Source organism: Ursus arctos, unplaced genomic scaffold (assembly GCF_023065955.2).
Source record: "Ursus arctos isolate Adak ecotype North America unplaced genomic scaffold, UrsArc2.0 scaffold_12, whole genome shotgun sequence".
In the NCBI taxonomy this organism is placed as follows: Eukaryota; Metazoa; Chordata; class Mammalia; order Carnivora; family Ursidae; genus Ursus; species Ursus arctos.
In genome coordinates, this window is record NW_026622786.1 from 19,644,765 (window position 1) to 19,667,314 (window position 22,550).

At 36.4% G+C, this 22,550-nt stretch overlaps 1 long non-coding RNA gene across 1 annotated transcript in view; it reads right to left on the reverse strand.

The window, feature by feature from the left end:
- Positions 1-14,950, reverse strand: part of LOC130543396 (uncharacterized) — a 175,742-nt gene extending 160,792 nt beyond the window's left edge. Inside the window, exon 1 of the long non-coding RNA XR_008958709.1 lies at positions 14,648-14,950. This is a non-coding gene — a long non-coding RNA (uncharacterized LOC130543396). The remainder of the gene's footprint in view (positions 1-14,647) is intronic.
- Between the last annotated feature and the right edge of the window lie 7,600 nt (positions 14,951-22,550).

Genomic DNA, 22,550 nt, shown 5'->3' on the forward strand with positions numbered 1-22,550 from the left:
ATATTTCTCGTCTTATTTTAATAAAACATATCTAATCAAGATGTTTTATATTTAATCTAAATATTGTATATCAATCAAAATATATTAATCATGTGCATGTAATCAGTACATTAGAAATTTTAGAGCTGCATAACTGTTGATTTATTGAGATATGTCAGCCACCAAAAGCAGCAAGTAATGAGAGGAGTACAAATAATTTATGCTGGGTAAATTCTAATCATATTTCTTAAAAATTATTGTGTGGGTAAATGAACATGCACAACTATGATGAACTGATCTTTTTAAGTAGAATGGTCTCAGATGTACTTAAAATATTGACATTTTATTTAAAATTATATTTATAGTCCTTCCTTAAGAAAACATATTTTAAATATTTTGGTCTCATTGCCAAAAGCAGAAAAAATGAACTCATCAAATGAGATTATTTTAATTATCATTCTATTTTGCTATTAAAATGGCGAGAGACATATTAAGTTTAACAAATACCATAAAAGAATATATCCTTTTTGACTATATAAAGATATTTTTTAGGTCTTATCTTTTTTTCTTGGGTAGTCATGCGGCATCACTTAGGGGGGAGCAATTTCTTTTTTTTTTTTTTTACTTTTTATTTTTTTTTTATTTTTTATTTTTTTTAATGATTTTTTATTATATTATGTTAGTCACCATACAGTACATCCCCGGTTTCCGATGTAAGGCTCGATGATTCATTAGTTGCGTATAACACCCAGTGCACCATGAAATATGTGCCCTCCTTACTACCCATCACCGGTCTATCCCATTCCCCCACCCCCCTCCCCTGTGAGGCCCTCAGTTTGTTTCTCATAGTCCATAGTCTCTCATGCTTCATAGGGGGGAGCAATTTCTAACTACAACTATATACATATATTTCTAACTACAGAATAATATATATTCATATATAGTCTACATTTATAGCCAGACATATACTATGTAATATATCTTTTATACATATATGTTTATGATAAATATATCTATCTCTTAATGAAACTTAAGAAAGTAGCAAAAAAAATAGGAAATGTTGATCAAAGGCAAATTATCTTGCATTTTATAATAACATCTGATTTAAAATCCCTATTTCAGGGCCTAAATCAACATTTTGAGTTTTAATTGATACTAAATAATATATTCTTCAGCATAGTAATATAAGCAGATTCAAATTTAATATATTTCCTAGGAAGCACATATGATTCACTCTTAGGAATATGTCTGTGAAAAATAAGAAAATTTGGGTGATTATTTAGAAATGAAACCAAAATGAATAGGACTCTTAACAAAGCATGCTGATCAATTTTTTACTTTTTTAAATTCGTAGTTGCCATATGAGGTGATTAAGGTAGAATTTAAAAGACATATATTCTATTTTTTAATTTGTAAAACATTATTTGATCTAGAAGATGGGTTAAAGTAATAAGAATATTTGTAAAACATTATAAAATGATATCAACTAATATTATTGTGCATATATGTGTTAAAAGAGAGTATATGGAATGAAGCTGTGACATGTATCTTTTTATATTTTTTTCTTCAAGGTGAATATAAGACAAATAGGAGAAAGACTGATGTGGTATGTGTGCATTATTTTAAGGATCATAAATTTCATTATCCTCATTCTCTGCCTCTTCTCAATCACACATATCTTCTCTGCTGTTATGATTAATTGTGCAGAAACACACAAAATTGACAGTGAATTAACCACAGTTGTAGGATTTTCAGTTACATAAAGAAGAAACCAGATAATACTTAAACACTCCAACAACACATCAGACAGAAAATAAAGCAAAAGCTTGTATTAACTACTTTGGTATCAAGTTGATGAAGTAAAATTATTAATTGGTTGAATTTTTCAATTATTTATTAATTATCTTTCCCTTTGCTTAGTTTGTAATATTTTTAAAGGAATAACTTTATGATATGTAACCAAATAGCATGAATTTTTTGAGTGTTCATAATGACAATATTAATTTAAAAGAGTAAATAAATCTAAAAGCATGTCAGGTTTTGTGCAGCAATTCCTAGTTTTAGAGACTTTTCATACATTTTATACAGGTCACAGTTCTTCAAAAGGCTTGAAATTTGGTAAAAAATTCACATGAAAGTACATGAGACACAAAGATATGTATGTAATTAAGTAGAGTGAGCCTAACAGACACAATGGAAAACTCAGGAAAATCTCTAAGACAGGACAATGGACACCGCCTTTCACAAGAAGATATTTCATCCTAAAATTGTTGTTTCCTTCCCAGGTACTGGGTTATATATTCTTTATAAGAGATAAATGGAAGGAAAGAAAGAACTATGAAATATATGTTGCTTTTTGTAAATTTATGTTAAACTGAGTAATAATCATAAATAATATTTTAGAGAAGTGAAACATTTTTATGGATTGAAATCAGTAGTGAGGTTTCCGTGGAGGAGAGAGGCACTGGATTTTGAAGAACATATGGCGATTTGCATAAGTAAAGAACAGGGAAGTACTGTACCAATAAAAGTAAAAAGCAATTAGTGAATACATGAGGAAGTCAGTGAAGGATCTAGTTTGGGATAGCTGAGCTGTGGAGTAGAGAGAAAATATAGATCAATTGGTGCATAACTGGATTAAAGATGTACTCATCATGCACTAGATCCGCAGATGAAAATACCTTTATATTATGTGTAACAGATCTGATCTCCAAGGCCAACTCAGGGGGCAGGGGGAATACTAAATTTTACTCTAGTCCATTAAACACATTTATTTTAAAGGTTGGTCTAAGCAATGTTTATTCTCTGAGTTGTATCTCTCTCTGCTCCTCTCCAGGGTGATGTGGAATATTGACTCCTATGTCATATTAGCAGCAAAAGAGAAAGAGAACCTCAAAACCTCACAGAGTCCTCATGTTGCCTGATCTCTGCTGTGGAGTCACTGGTCTGATATCTCTGTGAACTGGTAACCACTAAGACAGAAATGGTCTTGATCACAAGCCTTTTGCAGGGGTTTGCTGTTGAATCTGTGAATGGTGAAATCTGTGGCCTGTGTCTTTATGCAGGACTAATGTAGTCCATGGCTGACTTGGCCTTGCTTTAGCTGTCACATGTTCTAGGCATTAACCAGCTCTCTCTCATGTTCCAGACAGTCACTGCCTCCAGTCTTCTAACATAGGCTGTTTCATTTGATCCTTGTCTTAGTTGGCCTCATGCACTTCTGGTGGTTTTAATTTCTGTTATTTTCTGTATTATTAATTGGAAGCATTTTGGAAAATTTGGGTCTAATTCTTGCCAAAGGAGAATTTGATGGTGACTCCTAAAAATGATTTAATAGTTGCCCTCACTCTACATAATTATCCTGTACTACCAAATTAACTTTGAGGTAACTATGAAGAAGCTATGCCAGGTTACTATTAAGAATGAAATGCTATTTCTTTATAGATTCAGATTACACTATGCAAAAATCTCATGTCCTCTATATTCCCTTCATTTCACCTAAAACTTTCCTTCAACCAAAAGCAAGAGAGTGGAGAGAAGAAACACACTTATCAGTCTGTCTTTTCTAGTTCTATCTCTTTTTCCCACCATAATTCCTTGGGCCAGAAAGGGCACAATAACTCCCTCTCAATTCCTGTATTTTGAGGAACTTTCCTTATGTAAATTTCATGTTAGTTCACTAAATTTGACCCTAATATATTAATCACAATTAGTAAATTTAGTAAGTCCATTTTTCAGGTAAAAACTTTAAAGATCATGTCTTACTTCAAAGTTCTATGTATAATGTTAGTGTTGAGTCAATTAACTACTTCTTTTTATTTCATTCCTAGTTTAACAGTTCTCCTGGCTTCTCTACCTCTTTCCATTTCTCTTTCCCTGATTCCAAAGCAGGTAGACATCTTGAATTAATGGCAAAAATGTATACACAGAATGTAGAAGATAAAAACATAATGATATATTCAAAATATTATTCCAGTTGTAAGATTATTACTGTAAACTAGGTGAAAGACAAGGAGGATCTTTTATTATCCTCTACAACTGCATGTGAATCTACAGTGATCTTAAAATAAGCCACCTCAATTTGCACAGAAAAAGCATTTAACAAAATTCAACATCCATTCATAATAAAAACACTCAACAGACTAGGAATAGACGAAAACTAGATCAACATAATAAAAGCCATACATGAAAAGCCCACAATTAACATCATTTTTAATGCTGAAGAACTGAAAGGTTTTATATAAGACAAGGATACGGCAAGGATGCCCACTGTCACCACTTCTATTCAACATAATACTAGCAGTTCTGCCAGAGCAATGTGGCAAGAAAAAGATATAAAAGGCATCCAAATTGGAAAGGAAAAAACATACAATTATCTCTGCTTGCAGATGATGTGATCTTATATGTAGAAAACCTAAAGATTTCACCAAAAAAAAAAAAAAAAAGCTGTCAGAACAAATGAATCCAGCAAAGTAGCAGGATTCAAAATTGACACCCAAAAACTAGTTGCATTTCTATACACCAATAATTAACAATTTGAAAAAGTAATTAAGAAAACAGCTCAATACAGAATAGTATCGAAAAGAATAAATACCTGGGAATTTACCAAGGAAGTAAAAAACTTATACAGTGAAAACAACAAAAAACTGCTGAAAGAAAGTAAAGACACAAATAAATGGAAACATATCTCATGTTCATGGGTTGGAAGACTTAATATTGCTAAGATGTCAATACTACTTAAAGCAATCTGCAGATTCAATACAATCCCTGTCCCAATGATGATTTTGGCAGAAATAAAAAATCCCATCATAAAATTCACATAGAATCTCAAGTGACCCTTCATGGCCAAAACTATCTTGAAAAAGAACAAACCTGGAGAATCCACACTTTCTGATTTCAAAACTTACTTCAAAGCTGCAGTAAGCAAAACAGTGTGGTACTGGCATAAACAGACATAGAGACCAACAGAATAGAACAGAGAACCCAGAAATAAACTCTCACATATATAGTCAAATGACTTTTGACAAGGATACCAAGACCATTCAATGAGGAAAGGACGATCTTTTTAGAAAATGGTGCTGGAAAAACTGGATTTCCATGTACAAAAGAATGAATTTGGACTCTTCCCTAACAACATATACAAAAATAAACTCCAAGTGGATCAAAGACCTAAATGGAAGATCTAACTATAAGAACTTAGACTATATATAACTTAGAAGAAAATATAGGGCAAAATTTCATGACTGGTATTGGCAATGCTTTTTTAGATGTGACATAAAAAGCACAGGCATCAATATAAAAATAGATTGAACTTCATGAAAAAATTTTAAGAATTTGTGCATCAAAAGACACTATCTACAGAATAAAAAGGCAGACCACACAGTGGTAGAAAATATTTGCAAATCATATATTTGGTAAAGGATTAATATCCAGAATATATGGAGAACTCCCAAATCTCAACAACAGAAACAACAACAACAGTAGCAAAAAACAAACAAACAAAAACAAAAACCAAAAAACAGACCACCCTATTCAAAAATGGGCAAAGGATTTGAATAGAAATTTCTCTAAAGAAGGCATATAAAAGGCCAATAAGCACAACAATAAGATGCTCAACATCACTAAATATTAAGGAAATGCAAGTCAAAACTAGGATTGGATTATCACCTCATATCCATTAGGATGGTTCCTATCAAAAAAAAAAAAAAAAAAGAGGACAACAAACATTGGTGAGGATGTGTAGAAATTGAAACCCTTGTGCACTGTTGTTAGGATGTACAGCCACTGTGGAAAACACTATGGTAGTTCCTCAAAAATCAAAAATAGAACAATCATATGATTCAGCAATTCCACTCTTTTTTTTTAAAGATTTTATTTATTTATTCAACAGAGATAGAGACAGCCAGAGAGAGAGGGAACACAAGCAGGGGGAGTGGGAGAGGAAGAAGCAGGCTCATAGCGGAGGAGCCTGACGTGGGGCTCGATCCCGTAACACCGGGATTACGCCCTGAGCCGAAGGCAGACGCTTAACTGCTGTGCTACCCAGGCGCCCCAGCAATTCCACTTTAGGGTATATACCCAATAGAATTTAAAGCAGGGTCTCAAAGAGGTATTTGTACACTCATGTTTATAGCAGCATTATTCACAATAGCTAAAATGTGAAAGCAACCCAAGGGTCCATTGGTGGATGAATCTATAAGAAAATGCTATATATGCATACGATGGAATAATATCCAGCTTTAAAAATGAAGGAAATTCCGCAATATGTTACAACATGGATGAACCTTGAGCACATAATGCTAAGGGAAATAAGCCAGTCACAAAAAGGCAAATACTGTATGATTCCACTATATGAGGCACTTAAGAGTAGTCAAAATCATAAAAACAGAAAATATAATGGTGGTTACCAGGCGCTGGGGAGAGGAAAATAGGGAGTTATTATTTAATGGCTTAGAATTTCAGTTTTATAAGAAAAAAATATCATGGAAAAAGATGGTGGTGATGGTAACACAACATTGTGAATGCATTTACTACCATTGAACTATACACTTATAAATGGCCAAGATGGTATATTTTATGTTATGTCTGCTTTACAACCAAAAAAGCTGGACAAAAAGAAATATCTCCTACAGAAAGCAACATGAATAAATCTCACAAACTTATTGCTTAGTAAATGAAGCAAGACAACAACAACACAATTAAGGTTCTAATTACATAATGGTCAAATTAGACAATGTAAACTATTGTATTTAAAAATTATTGTGTTAGATGTAAAATAATAAGGTAATGTAATGAAACAATTATTATAAAAATTGTGATTGTGATCCCTTCTTGGGTAAAGAGAGAATAGTTTAGGAAGAAGCATGAGATGACCTTCATGGATGATGGCAGTGTTACTTTTATTTTATTTTTTTATCTGATTGGTACTTACATTGGTGATTGCTTTATAATTTATTGCTCAGCTGTATGAACATTTCAATTTTGTTCAGTTTTCTGTATGTATATTTGTCCCTGGTTGTCTCTTGGAAGTTCACCATCACTTACTCTCTTCCAAAATTTGTCAATGAGAAGTAATCTTACAAAATTTGTATACAATGAGAAAAGACGTGGCTATGGCAGTTACAGATATGAAGCTCACATTTGGCTTTCTGGATAACTGTTCACTTTTGTGGCCCAAACCACAAAATTTGTGAAGACTGCCCGAAGATCCTTATAAATTCCAGCAACTTTCTAGAGAGTTATTAAGAACCATCTGTCTTCATACTGCTGGCTGAAATTGTTGGTAGTGACTCCTCTGACCTCTGCTATTCTTGGAACAGATAAAGGCTTCTGCATTCTTGAAGAAACATTGACTGACCTGTATCTGTGTCTGTATCTGTATCATCTATATCTACATATATAAGGGGTATGTATGCTATATTTCATATTAAAGTATCGCGAAATATTTGTAGCACGTTGCCTTCTTGAAAATCTTGAAAATTACTGAGAAAGTGAAAAGGAAGAACAATTCATAGCCATATGATCTACTATATGGGCTTTCTTGTTATATTTTAATTATTTTTATGTATGTATAAATGTATATATTTTTTTACTTAACTGGAGAAACTGAATTTGAAATTCACTGATAATTATTACATTATATCTTTAAATCTTTAAAAGACAAGGACAGCAAATGTAACCGTGAACACGGGAAAATGTTAAAGCACAAATGCTCCTTCCAGGGAAGATGTTTAATAGTGTAACACAAAAGGCATCATTGAATTCATGTTTCTTGCTAGGGGAAATCCATTTTAAACCAAGGCTTAATTCAGATGTATAGGATGGAAAGTAATCACTCCACTGTTTCATTATCAGGAAAACCTTATGGAAGAACCCGAAGAAGTGGAGTCAACAGGCAGAGGCAGCTAATGAAAGCATAGTGGAGCTCAGAGACAGCGGGATTATCATGGGCATGTCACTGTCACTGAATAAGCAGAGGGGCGGACATTCTCATCATTGCATTTGAAGCAGAGGAAATCTCTAGAGAAGAGCTAAAGAAAATTATACAAATACATTAACAATGACTATATTGTCAAAGTCTGATCTTTGATTTCAGAATAGGAGAATGTGACTAAAGTGAACTAATAAAAAGGATATGGCATGCAAAAGGAAGAATTTTAATTTCAAAAATGCAGAAGAATTCTAGAAACAAGTTTAACAGACACCAGAAAATGAAAGTAGAAAAAGACAATAAACTTACTTTTGGCACCATTGTTTAAGTGTTGAATAATGTTGAGACTAAATTAGAAAATATAAGAAACCTGCTACATATGATATTAAGGTATTATATAGTATTAAGCTTAAGGTATGAGAAAAATAGTATATAATTTAATAAAATAGTATATAATATAAATCAAATATATGCAATAAATCTCAAGTCTTCTTCTACTTTCTATATGAAAGAGAACATTCACTATATTGCTACGGATCTCTGGGTCCCTAATAAATTCAGAGGAGATTCTAGTACCCAGAATATCCATCAGATATAGACCAAAGCTTTTTTTTTTTTTTTTAAAGATTTTATTTATTTATTTGACAGAGATAGAGACAGCCAGCGAGAGAGGGAACAAAAGTAGGGGGAGTGAGAGAGGAAGAAGCAGGCTCATAGCGGAGGAGCCTGATGTGGGGCTCGATCCCATTACACCGGGATCACGCCCTGAGCCGAAGGCAGACGCTTAACCGCTGTGCCACCCAGGCGCCCCTAGACCAAAGCTTTTAAATATTCTCTCAAAGTTTGGAATGTGGCTAAAAAGTCATCATGCTACATTTTTGAACACCAGAGGTGTATTTTATAGAACTTTCCAAAGTATGTGTCATCAGAGTAGGTATTAAAAGGCTCAGATTACAAAAAAAAAAAAAAAAGAAAGAAAGAAAGAAAAAAGAATCCATTTATTTAACTGTGTAAAATTTCTACTGCTATAATTATTCTTTATACTTAATGCTGCATATTCATAGAAGAACCTATTTGAAAAGCAACTGTATTATTTTGGAAGACAAACTGTAAGCCATTAATACCCATTAACACATTTTTCCAGACTATTTTTTTTAGATTAATGAACTTTACTTTAGAAACACTAATGGACCTGTGGAAATAGATGCCAAATGGGTATGTATTTATGGGGGAGATTACAAAAAAAAAAGGCAACATTATATGTCATCTACAGACAGAGCAGTGCCTGGAAAGTCTTGAATAGCTATGGAGCAAAATGGCAAAACATGTGTCAAGGAAGAGATGAATTGAAAAGAAGACAAAAGAAAAGAAGAAACAAACACTTGACTAATTTATTAATTTTTCCTAGGCCCGACTCTATCTTATTTACCAATGTTTTGGTGTACCTCATTCCTTGAGTGTTAGTTTATATGGAGTTACATAAAATCTTAAAAAAAAAAAATCACCAATAAAATCATAGAAACAGAGATCACATTTGCGGTTGCCAGAGATGGGGAGTGGGAGACCTTCAGGGAATTGGTTGAAAATGGTGAAAAGATCTAGTTATAAGATACAAACATCTAGTTATAAGATACATTAGTTCTGGGCATGTAATGTACAACACAATGACTGTAGTTAACATACTGTGTTGTATATTTGAAAGTTCCTAAGACAGTAGACTTTGAAGTTCTCATCACCAGAAAAAAGAATCGTTAACCATTTTAGGTGATGGATGTAACCAAACTTACTGTAGTAATCATATATTGTAGTACTATATATCTATATCAAATCATTATGCTGTGCACTTTGAATTTACACAATGTTATATGTCAATTATATTTCAATAAAACTGGAAAAAAGTAAGAAATGAAACACTATCATGTTTTTTTTAACACCTATCTTAATTCATTTTGATCACCTTTCTACACCTGTTATATATTGTCACTTCCAAAAATATAAAGCAATTTGAAACTTTTAAACAACAAAGGTATATAGGCTGGTCCTATGAAAAACTCATTAGAGCATGTACTGTACCTTTTAAAAAGTTATTTCTGTTGTGAGACTATGTAGCTTAAACAGATTCACTTTGGAAGTCTGTGTTACATTACTAGTGGCAAGAGCTGTTTTTGCAAAACAACTGAATTGAAACAACAGAAATCAAATCCTTTACTCAGTGTTTGCTATGCAAGTCAAGCACACAGGGCAAGGTTATATAAGTGTCCTTTCTGACTTCTGAAAACTATTTCAAAAGTTGTTTCTCTCTTTCTGGTATGTTAAGGCTCGAGAATTTGCTGTCCTAGTGCTTTTGACACCAAACTAAGCCAACATTACAAGGAAGTGAATTCATTTTTCATCATTGGTTAAGATTAGCTTAAATTGAATCTACTGGGTATTTGCTATAAATACATACTAGATTATAGTTGAAAACAGAATAACTTATTCCCTTTTATTCATTTTAGACTTCCCAACTACAATTAGCTAATAAAAACATGTCTGTAAAATTTTAAAACAATGATTAGAAAACCAAAAAAAATCTGGAAGTTAAAGCTATTTAATAAATGAAAATCCACAATGGGAGTTGAAATAAAAATTCAACTCAGAAAAGATAATATTTAATCTCAGCAGATATTTTCAATTTTATAAAATGAATTAATCAGGTTGATGTCCTTTTTAATATGCTGGGACTAAATTTTCTGTTTTATTATAATCCTGAGAACAAGAGTCTTAATGCTTTCATTAATTTCTAGAAAAAATACATCTAATCAAAAGTTCATATGCTGCTATGTGATACGTACGACAACACTTAAAAAATAAAAAAATTATCAAATAATAAAGTTGAACATGAAAAATATATATAACAAAAAAACTAAAAATATCTTATTCATTTGAGGTTAGGAAGATGGAAAGATACAAAAAAAAGTGTTTACAATTTGAATGTGAGAAACAGAAATCATTTTTTAAATTTCTATTTTAATAATACAGGCATTTGCTTGAAAGCCTTATAACTTGTACTTAGACATTCTAATCTCATTTAATTTTCATTATAAAGCCCCTTGAATTATAACACAAACTAGTGCCTCTGTTTTGTTCAGGCTCCCTTCCTAAACTTCTCACTTGAGAAAACAACAAAAATAATAACAGAACCCAGTGGTATATACTTATGGGAAAAACTTGAGTTTTTCTTTCTTTTGAAATGTATTTTTCGCAAGTTTTACAAAGCTTGTGAAGTGGCTGTCATTTGAACTGTGTTTCTTTATCCTTTGGTATTGGTGCCTGGAGAAAGAGCTTCAAAAAAATGATAAAAAATAAAAGATTCTCCCAAAGACTTGATATCTTTAAATGCTCCCAATTCTCTTAAGGCTACAAATTACAGTTCCAGTATGCAGTCACTGTCTTCTACTCTCATAAATGTCCTCAGTATTGAGATACTGAATGTAAATGCAAAGTTTCAAATTGTGTTCTTAAATTTTTTTTCATAGTTTGTATGGACTGTGCCATCTTTTTGCTGTGTTATATAGTAGCCATCAACATTTTTAGGATTTGTAATTAAATATTAAAATTATATTTTTTAATGAAAAGACACATGTTCCATCATTAATAGCGCTTACAAAGAACTTGTTATATTTAAATGAGGGAATAATGTGTTAGTACATTGAAATGTTTTGCTTCTCTTCACCCTCAAATTTATCTTAGGTAATAGATCACTTGAGAAATAAACATTTTAAACATATTACAAACATTTAAACCACGTGTGACCAACTCCAGTACCTTTAGCATATAGGTAGTAAAAACAGGGCACACAAATAATTGATAATGAAAGCAATGGTAATTAAGTGTGGCAGCAGCATTGAGAGATTAGCATTAGCAGTGAGTCTAGTGGTAAGGGGGAGTCAAAGGTCTCATGCAAGCAGTTGCAAGGACGGCATTCTTTTTTTTTTTTTTAAGATTTATTTATTTATTTGAGAGAGAGAGAGAGAGAGCAGGAGCGAATGCACAATTGGGAGGGGCAGGGAGAGGAACAGAGAATCTCAAGCAGACTCCCTGCTAAAGCATGGAGCCTGAAGTGGGGCTTGATATCATAACCTTGATACTGGGGACTGAGCTGAAACCAAGAGTCAGACGCTTAACCAACTGGGCCATCCAGGTGCCCTACAATGACAGCTTTCTGACTCTGGGTATGGATCCCTCTCTCTTTGGGGGTTGCTGTTTTTGGTGCTTGTTATTTATTTATTGACTCGGATGGACTAGTTTAGTGGTATGTACTTATGGGTGCATAAGTCTATTTTCCCCACAGTGTAAAACCTCTGATACCAATCCTCAAAAAGTTCAGTCTTGAACACACACACACTAACCACGAAGGACAGGGGTTTTAGCAAAGCTTTGTCTCTTTCCTTGATCTTCCTGCTATGTTGTCTGCTTCTGTTGGGATCACACCCAACTGTTATCCTCCACTAACTGCCAGCTGAGCCCTCAATTGTTTTTGACATAATTGTTGGACTTCAGTTACAATTAGGTCCCTTTGCATGCGTATTTTGAGGTCAATTTTTGTTCCAACCACAGGCGGCTTCTTTTTAGCTGTTTCTTTTCCTAGTTCTCTTTGGTAAAGCGGCTGGCTTGTGATTAACTGGCTGCTGTCATGGAACTACCAGCTTTATCTTAATGGCTTATCATCAAAATCTCCATTTTTTTTTCTTACTTTATAGCATCGTTAGGCTTGAACTTTCCCAAATTATGTCCCAAATAAAGACAGTTCCCTTGGGGAGAGCTTTGGTGTTCTCCATTTTTATAGCTTGCCTTTCACCCTGAGCGAAAATCTGAGTTTCTGTTCAGAAGCTGGGGGTAGGGGCCGTGCAGTTAAGCAGTTAAGCCAATGGCAGGGAAGGATGGAAAACGCTGGCAGCCTGACCCTCCCGCAGAGATATTACAGCCCCTAACTAGGAGCTGGGGGAAGACAGGGGCCCCAACTGCCACGAGGTCTACCCGAGTTTTTCAAACAGTTTCTTTATTTTCTGTATGTTCTTAGGACAATTTGCAAAAACTTCAAATGGTCACTTATTTTGTAATTTTGTCACAGTTATTCTGCTGAGATGAGGACCATCGAGCTCCTCACACAGCTGTTCTGGAGTAGAGCTCCCTCCAAAGTAATTTCTATCGCAGGACACTAAATCTTTGTAATTCTGAAAAATAGCACGAAGTGTAAAAGAAATGCTCAAAAATATAGCTCAAATTAGAGTATATCTTTTGACATGTTTAGAAGGTATGTTATAAACATATGATTGTGCTTATCAATAAAAAATAAAATAGCATCCCTCAATTCATCACTGACGCATTTGACAGGCATTTCTATTGCTTCAAATTTATTTCTGAAATGAACTACTTAGTATGGGTTCAGAAAATATTGATGTTAATATTTTTTAAAAACTCTGGCATTATGATAGTAGTCTTATATAAATGGTCTTCTGTAACACTCTGGTTATCTTCCATATGTTGATTTTTTACTTAGTTTATCAAAGGTATTTTCTCTAGAACTGTATCACCTTGAAGTAGTTTGACATGCCATCACCAAATAAGCCACTTTGATATATTGATAATTTCCAGCTGAAGGAACCTGAAAAGCAGTAAATACAGGGAGAAGCTTTCTCTGAACTCCCCTGATCTGCCTGAAAAACAGATCCTCCAAAGAGAACTCAACTGTCTTAAATCCCCTCCCCAGGAAGTTCATCTACCAGAGAAGACTGATTCTTATCTCAGAAGAAGAGACTAGAAACGCACACAGGGCCCAGACGCACTTTGTCACAAAGCATTGTACCTCCCACCTACTCTGGAAGCTCAGGGCAGTTGTTTCTGAGCAAGCTCCAGATGTGAGAGGAACAGAAAACTTTTGAGCGCGGGATTCCTCCCCACAGATGGACCTGTGCCGAGGATGTCCGCGGAAGTCAGGGTGTGAAGTTAGTTACATAAAAGTTTTGTTTCCTGTTCAAAGCCGCCTATCCCTATGGTGTTGGGGAGGGCCCACCGAGGACTAGAAAGGTAAAGGCCCCTCCCCTGTCCTCCAGCGCTGCCCCTCCCACCCTGCACAGTCCAGGGCTCAGAGGAGGCACTTACCCCCTCTATTTTGTGAATTTGCTTTTTATTTAATTCGGTGGGTGGGTGTAACAGGAGAGGTAAGTGGCTATCTGGCTTCTACCTCCTTTCCCGCTTCCCCCAAAAGTGGGCCCCAAGCTGGCCTGCCCTAGCCAGGCACACAGAGCCACATCCAAGGCTTCCTCCCCGCACCGTTACACAGAGCCACATCCAAGGCTTCCTCCCCGCACCGTTCTGGGCTCTCCAATGTCACACTACCACCTGCTTCCCACCTCGATTGTTCTGTTAAAAAAAAAGTTGCGGGGGACGGGCGGCACTCCAGTAGCCTGGGATTTGTCTCTTGCTTCGACAGTGCTCCCATGGAACAGAGCCGAGGACTCCCCTTCTTCCAGCCCCTGACCAGCCTCTGACCAGCCTCCAACCTCCTTTCCAGTCATAACCTCAGACCATCTTTGCTATCCTCTGCCTCCGGGACGGAACTAAACGATATTGTTTGTTTTTAATTCCTTGCGCCGACCAACCATGAGCTCCCGGATTTGTCAGAACTCCCCACGGCGGAGGCTGCGCTCCGCGGGCTGGCCAACCTGCAGACGTCTGCGGGCCTTCCACACTTACCTCCGTGTGGGCTTCTCTGTCTCCTGGAGGATGTGGCTCTGCAGGGCGTGGGCCCCCTCGGCGAGAGAAGCGAAGCCGCGCAGCGTCTCTCGAAGATGCAAAACCAGCATGGCGCGGTGCGCCCTCTCCGGGAAAGTAGAGAAGCCGGTCCAAGAGGAGTGGGGTAAAACCCTGCCTGCCAAGGAAGCCGCCAGGGCTCTGGCGAAGAACCTGAACCAAGCCCTTTGGGAGCTGCATGCCCTGAGTTATGCCGTGGACGCCGCCATCTCTGTGACTCCCTGGAGAGCCACTTCCCAGAGGAGCAGGCGAAACTCATCAGGAAGGTGGTGACCACCGGACCAACCCCCGCAGGCTGGCCCGCCCCCAGGCTGGGCTGGAGGAGTATCTCCTGGGAAGGTTCACCCTTAAGCATGAGTAGGAGCCAGAGCCCCATAGCCTTTGAGCCCCCGCCCCCCCCCGCCCCTGGTCAAGGCTTCTGCCTCAGCCTTGCTCAAGCCCTCAGCCAAATGGAAACAACAAAGCTTTTTGCAGAAAAGAAAAGAGAAGAAAAGAGAAGAGAAGAGAAGAGAAGAGAAGAAAAGAAAAAAGAGCCTTAGAAAAGGCCCATGTATTTTACCTAAAAATCATTTACTGTCTTCTAAGTTGCCTATATCGCCCCTTCTCTTCCCTTGTTAAGATGATGTATAAACTCTCAAGTCACCATTATTGTGGGTATTCACTATTTTTCCTTTAATAACCCCATGCATGCAATACTAAAAATTAATAAATTTGTATATATTCTCTCCTGTTAATATGGTTTTTGCTTATTTCATAGACCCAGTTATTGAACTGAAGGATAGCAGAATATGCCACCCCAAAATATGTGATTTGAGGGGGAGAGGGGCAGAGGGAAAGGAAGAGAGGACCTTTTTTTTTTTTTTTAAGATTTTATTTATTTACTAGACAGAGAGAGAAAGAGAGAGAGAGAGCACAAGTAGGGGGAGCAGGAGAGAAAAGAAACATCCTGCAGGGAGCCCGATGTGGAGCTCAATCCCAGGACCCTGTGATCATGACCTGAGCTGAAGGCAGATGCTTAACAGACTGAGCCACCCCAAAGAGACAGAGAATCTTAAGGAAACTCCGTGCAGAGTGGAGCCATTGCCCCCTTGATCTCACCCCCTGAGATCAAGATCTGAGCCAAAATCAAGAGTCGGTGGCTTAACGGACTTAGTCACCTAGGCCCCCTAAAATATGTGATTTTGAGGTAAGGATTACTTTGCACTGAAGGCAATTAGGAAGATATAAGAAAAGTTCCCTGTCCTCCCCTTTTCAAAGATGTTCCCCCTCCCATCTCTACCAGGAAGAGCAAAAGTTAATCACCCTGTAAGTTAGACACTATCAGCTTGGAGAAGGTACCAAAGGAATCTGCATAATAGACTTTACTAATTGGCCTCTATCTCATTCCTTGGAGGCATAAAATGGCTTTCCCATGTCCTGTCGTTTCTCTGAAAAGGTATTGTTCTTTGTTGAGCATGCTATATAAGCTGGAATTCTAAGCCATCTCTGAGTCATTCATTTTTCCCTGGGTATCTCCCATATATACTTGAGGTATACATGCTAATAAACTTTTGCTTGTTTTCTTCTTCTTTTTTTTTTTTAAAGATTTTATTTATTTATTTGACAGAGATAGAGACAGCCAGCGAGAGAGGGAACACAAGCAGGGGGAGTGGGAGAGGAAGAAGCAGGCTCATAGTAGAGGAGCCCGATGCGGGGCTTGATTCCATAATGCCGGGATCACGCCCTGAGTTGAAGGCAGACACTTAACAACTGCACCACCCAGGCGCCCCTGTTTTCTTCTTTTTAACTTATCTTTTATTATAGGAGTCTCAGCCAAAAACTCAGAAGGGTAAAGGGAAATTATTTTCCCTCCCCTACAGACACTAGGATGGTAAGGGATTCTCTCCTCCCTTACTCACCCTCTGAGCATGAAGATTACAGCTAAGGTTAAACCACAGTGATTCTTTTTAGATGCACCAGGGTCTAATCAAACATGTGATTTTTTTTAAACACTAACTAAAGAAAGATGTGAAGAGACCCTCTGAAGGAAACCAAAACCGAACCAAACCAAATGAAAAGATGCACTGGAAGAAGGACATCTGAAAATCTAGCCCTCGCCTCCCTCTTCAACACACACAAAAGGCCTAAACACAAACATACATGCAGGCATGTGTGTCCATACAGAGACACATAGGTATTAAAAGAAGTAAACTATTCCAGTGTGTAGCATGACATATCTCCGGAAAACTTCACTATAATAAATAATAGTCAATTCAAGAAAACACATGATTTTAGATTTTTATTTGCCTGCTTAGAAGCAGTAAATATTTCATTTCTTTTTCACATCTTTTATTTACAACTTTTGAAATACATAATCATACTGCAGGTGGAGAGTAACCGTTAATAGCAGGCAATGTGTAAAAATGCTGGTAATATTAGGGTTCTGATTAAGTTACATGCCTAACTGAAGAATAAGAAGAAACAAATTATAATTGTTTCTGTTATTCAAACAATAGCACCAAAAACATTTTGCTGAAGTGTTAGTAAATTATCCTAATGTGCTCATTTTCTGGGGCAGCCATAAGAAAGCACCACAAACTGGGTGGCTTAAACAATTTATTGTCTAAGAGTCCTGGAGGATACGTGTCTGAAGTCAAAGAGTCAGCAGTTGATTACTTCTGAATGCTGTGTGGCAGAATTTGTTCCATGCCTTTCTCTTAGTTCTGGTGGTTTGCTGGCAATCCGTGTCACTCCTTGACACCTAGATGCCTCAGTCCAATCTCTGCCTTCATCTTTACCTGGTGTTTTCCCTGTGTGCCTTTATTCTAGTGTTCAAGCTTTCCTCCTTTTACAGGACACAGAATTCAATTAGGGCCCAACCTAGTGACGTCATCTTAACTTGATCATCTGCCAAGACCTTATTTCAAGAAAAGGTCACACTCAAAAGATACTGGCGGGCTGGAACGTCCAATGTCTTTAGGGGGACACAATTCAATCCATAACATGTAGGGACTTTGGCATCATTAACAAAAGTGAATTTGTATGAGCTATGAGAAAATAAAAGGAAAAGAAACACAAATATACTAGTTAGATTATTGGGGCTTATGTGCTCAATGACTCAAATTTCTTTGTAAATATCTGTTATAAATTTATCTGTGATGTAAAAACTGTATTTTATCAATTCTAAATGCACTTTTTCCCCACATTTTAAAATGTCTTAAATCATGATGCATGTTAAAAACTTGTGAATATGGGGGCACCTGGGTGGTGCAGCCAGTTAAAGCATCCGACTCTTGGTTTGGGCTCAGGTCCTGATCTCAGGGTCCTGAGATTGAGCCCTGTGACCGGCTCTCTGCTCAGCACAGAGTCCACTTGAGATTCTCCCTCTGCCTCTCCCCCTCCCGCTCATGCTCTCTCTCTCTCTAAAATAAATACATAAATCTTTAAAATAAAACTTATGAATATGTATAATTATAATTGAAAACAGTATTCCTTTTATTAGTGATACTAAAAATGTCTTAAAATAGATAATATTGCAGATTCACGATCTATAACAATGTGTTTTCTCTTATAGCATAAGCTAAACCTTATCACCATTATGTATAACTGTACTTATCCAGGTCAGATCTGTATTCCTTCTTTGCCGAGCTTATTTTGATGATATTTAATACTCTTAGAGAAGTGACATACTCTTTCAACAAAGAATATGAAATTAGAAATCTCTATGTTGTGTGTCACATAATAATTTGATTGAAAATAACCTTCTATCAACCAGGTATGTGATCATGGATCATAACCAAAACCTCCAAATGCTTTAATTATACCTTTTCTCTTCTGGTCCCAAATCCCCAGTCACCTTTTACATTTTAATATTATTAAACTAGATTAAGCTTCACAATGTTCAATCCCTTAGTGAACTGGTAACACTAGAATTGTCACCACAAACCAACCTTATGTAAATTCTTCCTAAACAAGTTTGCGGATTGCTCACTTTGAAGAATTGTACTAATCACTTGAATTATGTGCACCATGAAAGCTATATAAAATGCAAAGATATAGCCGTTGTTTGTGGCCATTTTTATGTAATTCTGTGTATTACACATTTTTTCCAAATATTCTTTTCAATTTGACTTACAGTTTTTAAAAATATTACATTTTCCTTAGACAGATAACCTGTCTGTATCATATTAATCATAAGTTGACTATCTGCCATGTTTCAGTTTCAAATAATACTGGAATAATATTGGTGAGTGTTATTTCCACGACAATTCTTTTGAGAGAAGAGCTTACAATTTTCACTATATTCATCAGCATTAATGTTCATTTACAAATACATACATGTGTTTATTTTTTCTTGTTCTGGTAGATTAACATCCTAAAAGGATTGACTTATGAAAAGGTTGGGTCATGCTTAGTCAATACATTTCTCTCAGGAACACTTTGTTCTTAGTTAAGTGAAGAACAGTGAGGCCAGGGGCACTCTTTTTTTTTTTTTTTCCTTAATCTATGTTTATTCGTGAAGGGCCTCACTATGGTTGACTAATGTTCCACTGTAGTCTCGTCTTTATTGAGGGCTGAAATTTTAATTACTCCTTTGAGTTTAAGCCAGTTGTCTTTTGGCAACTCGATGCACTTGTCTCCAGTCACTCTCTTGGACACTAACTTATGATCTGATAGTCTCCTTTCTAATTAATGTACTTGTGTAGCTTTAAATAATTAACTTACTGCTAATGTGAGGTTCTATTTATAAAATATTTTTGAAGTATAATTTTTTATTTTATTTTATTTTATTTATTTATTTTTTAAAAGATTTTATTTATTTATTTGACAGAGAGAGACAGCCAGCGAGAGAGGGAACAGAAGCAGGGGAAGTGGAAGAGGAAGAAGCAGGCTCCCAGCGGAGGAGCCCGATGTGGGGCTCTATCCCAGAGCACCAGGATCACACCCTGAGCAGAAGGCAGATGCTTAACGACTGCGCCACCCAGGTGCCCCCTGAAGTATAATTTTTTAAAATTTGTATATAGAGGTTTTCTTTTCAGATTTATTTATTTATTTTAGAGAGAGAGAGTGAGGGTGAAGGGGCAGGAGAGAGAAGCAGACTCCCTACCGAGCGGGGAGTCAGACGTGGGGCTCAATCCCATGACCCATGAGACCATGACCTGAGCCAAAATAAAGAGTCAGCACTTAACTGGCTGAGCCACCCAGGTGCCCCTGTTTTTGGAATATCTTACAGTTTGTCATTTTATTGTTATTATGAATATTTGGTTTTAAACTTTGCTGAATACAGCTCAAATGTATCATGCTTCATCATCATTCAATTAAATATTTCATGTCGTGCTGTATTGTTATGCTTTGTTTATATACTTTCCCTTTATGATAGTTAGATTAACCCATAATGTCTCACATAAGGAAGCACTTTTAAAGCATTTTTCAAAGAATATTACTATTATTAATAGCAGTCAATTTCAGAAATATTATTATTAAAACCTTTAAGGTAAAACAACTGAGAATTATAGCTTGCATTAGAGACTTTTTGGTTTGCTAGAAGGTGCACAAGTACAAGAAGTTAAGTGTTAGCCTGTAGTCTAAAAAATTGCTTAAGATTATTGATAGCGCTCATTCTCCAAGAAAAATAGAGGCCGTTTAGTCAGTTTCAGTCTGAAATGGTACAATAACCGACATGCCGTCTTGTTGTTCACTGAGTCCTGCTCAAAAAGAAGATATGACTCTTGGGGCGCCTGGGTGGCACAGCGGTTAGGCGTCTGCCTTCGGCTCAGGGCGTGATCCCGGCGTTATGGGATCGAGCCCCATATCAGGCTCTTCTGCTATGAGCCTGCTTCTTCCTCTCCCACTCCCGCTGCTTGTGTTCCCTCTCTCACTGGCTGTCTCTATCTCTGTCCAATAAATAAATAAAATCTTTAAAAAAAAAAAAGAAGATATGACTCTTATAAAAGACATAATTAGTTGAGTTGGTCTCCAAACTGGGAGTAAATAAGTCAGTGAAAATAAGATGCATGTCTGCTATTAATAGCCTTACAGGAGATGACCAGTCAGAAACAGTGTGACTCTGATTCACAGAAGAGGAGACACACACACACACACACACACACACACACACACACACACACCGATCTAAGACCTCATCTGCAGAGGGAGAGATGCAGACAGTAGTTTGCTTATTTTTATAACTGCTTTTTCATACCAAGCTGTACTCAGAGGCTTTCCGTGAAATAACCTATAAATAAACTAAAAATGGATAAAGTCAGGCTGTAGTGGAAGACAGGGAAATGCATCCTGAGCAAGAACATCTGAAACATGATTATATCCTAATGGGGGACAGGGGTGGGAAGAAAGTGGAACTGGCAACTTATACTATGTTTCTTCTCCATTTTTGCCATAAGACCCAACTAATAAACTAATAGTCTTCTTATTCTTTTTTTTTTTCTTTTCAAGTGTGTATTAAACCTGAAGTTACAGTTCTTCAGAGGAACAGAGTAGCAGGGGGTATATATATGTGTGTGTGTATATATATATATATATATATATATATATATATGCAATATACATGTATATACATACATGCTTATGTAATTGTTGGGTTAAAAATCCAGGGTTGGCAAGTCCACAGTCTGTGGGACAAGATGGAAATTGTTGGCCAGGAGTTGATACTGCAGTCTTGAGAAAGAAGAAATTATTATCTTTTCAATTATTTTTAATGAATTTTTAAAATTCCGAGATTAATTCAAACGTATATCAATACCTACCAGGGGTGCCTGCTTGCCTCAGTCAGAGCACCGTGTGACTCTTGATCTCCGGGTCATGATTTTGAGACCCATGTGAGGTGTAGAGTTTACTTAACTAAATAGACTTAAAAAACAAAAACAAAAACAAAACAAAACTATCAAACAAAAAAACCTTCCAAAGGGATATTCAGGACCCCAAGGTTGGGAAAGATTGTTACAAGATTATGAATGTGGTACAGTAAGCTTTGTTAATGTTGCCAAAATTTCCCTCATTTGTAGTTTCCGTTCGTTTTCCTTCTTTTTCCCTTTCATACCTCTCATTTACTGTGAGCCAAAATGATCAGGAAGGGTCACAAATCTGATTAAGGCCTTGGGAATTCTTTTTTTTTTTTTTTTAAGATTTTTATTTATTTATTTATTTGACAGAGAGAGAGAGAGAGAGAGAGAGCCAGCGAGAGAGGGAACACAAACAGGGGGAGTGGGAGAGGAAGAAGTAGGCTCCCAGTGGAGCAGGGAGCCCGATGCAGGGCTTGATCCAAGAACCCTAGTATCAGGCCCTGAGCCAAAGGCAGATGCTTAACAACTGAGCCACCCAGGCATCCCAGGCCTTGGGAATTCTAATAGCTGAAGATTTTCCCATCCTAGTGACTTCTTCAATGAGGAAAATCAGTTCTACTTCTTCCCCAGGAAAACCCCTGTTTTGTTCTAAGGCCTTTCAACTGATTAGATGAGGCCCACCAGGGTTGTTGAAGATAAATCTCCTTAAAGCTAACTGATAGTAGATGTCATTCACATCCACAAAATACCTTCACAACAACTAGATTAATGTGTAATTGAATAACCTCATGCTACAGTTTAGCCAATTTGACACATGAAACTATCCACCACAGTTCGCGTCTTGTCAACATGGCACTCATACACATATCCTTAAAGCATACTTAATCTCCAAATAAAGACAGTAACAAAGTCATACTTCCACCTACCATAACATACCTACCTTGTATGATAGATAGGTAGAACTTGTTAACCTTTCCTCCAGAAAAGGACACAAAGTCATTGGATGAGAATTGCTCTTCTCTTGGATAATTCTGTAACTTAAATAATATGATTTGAAGTTAAATATT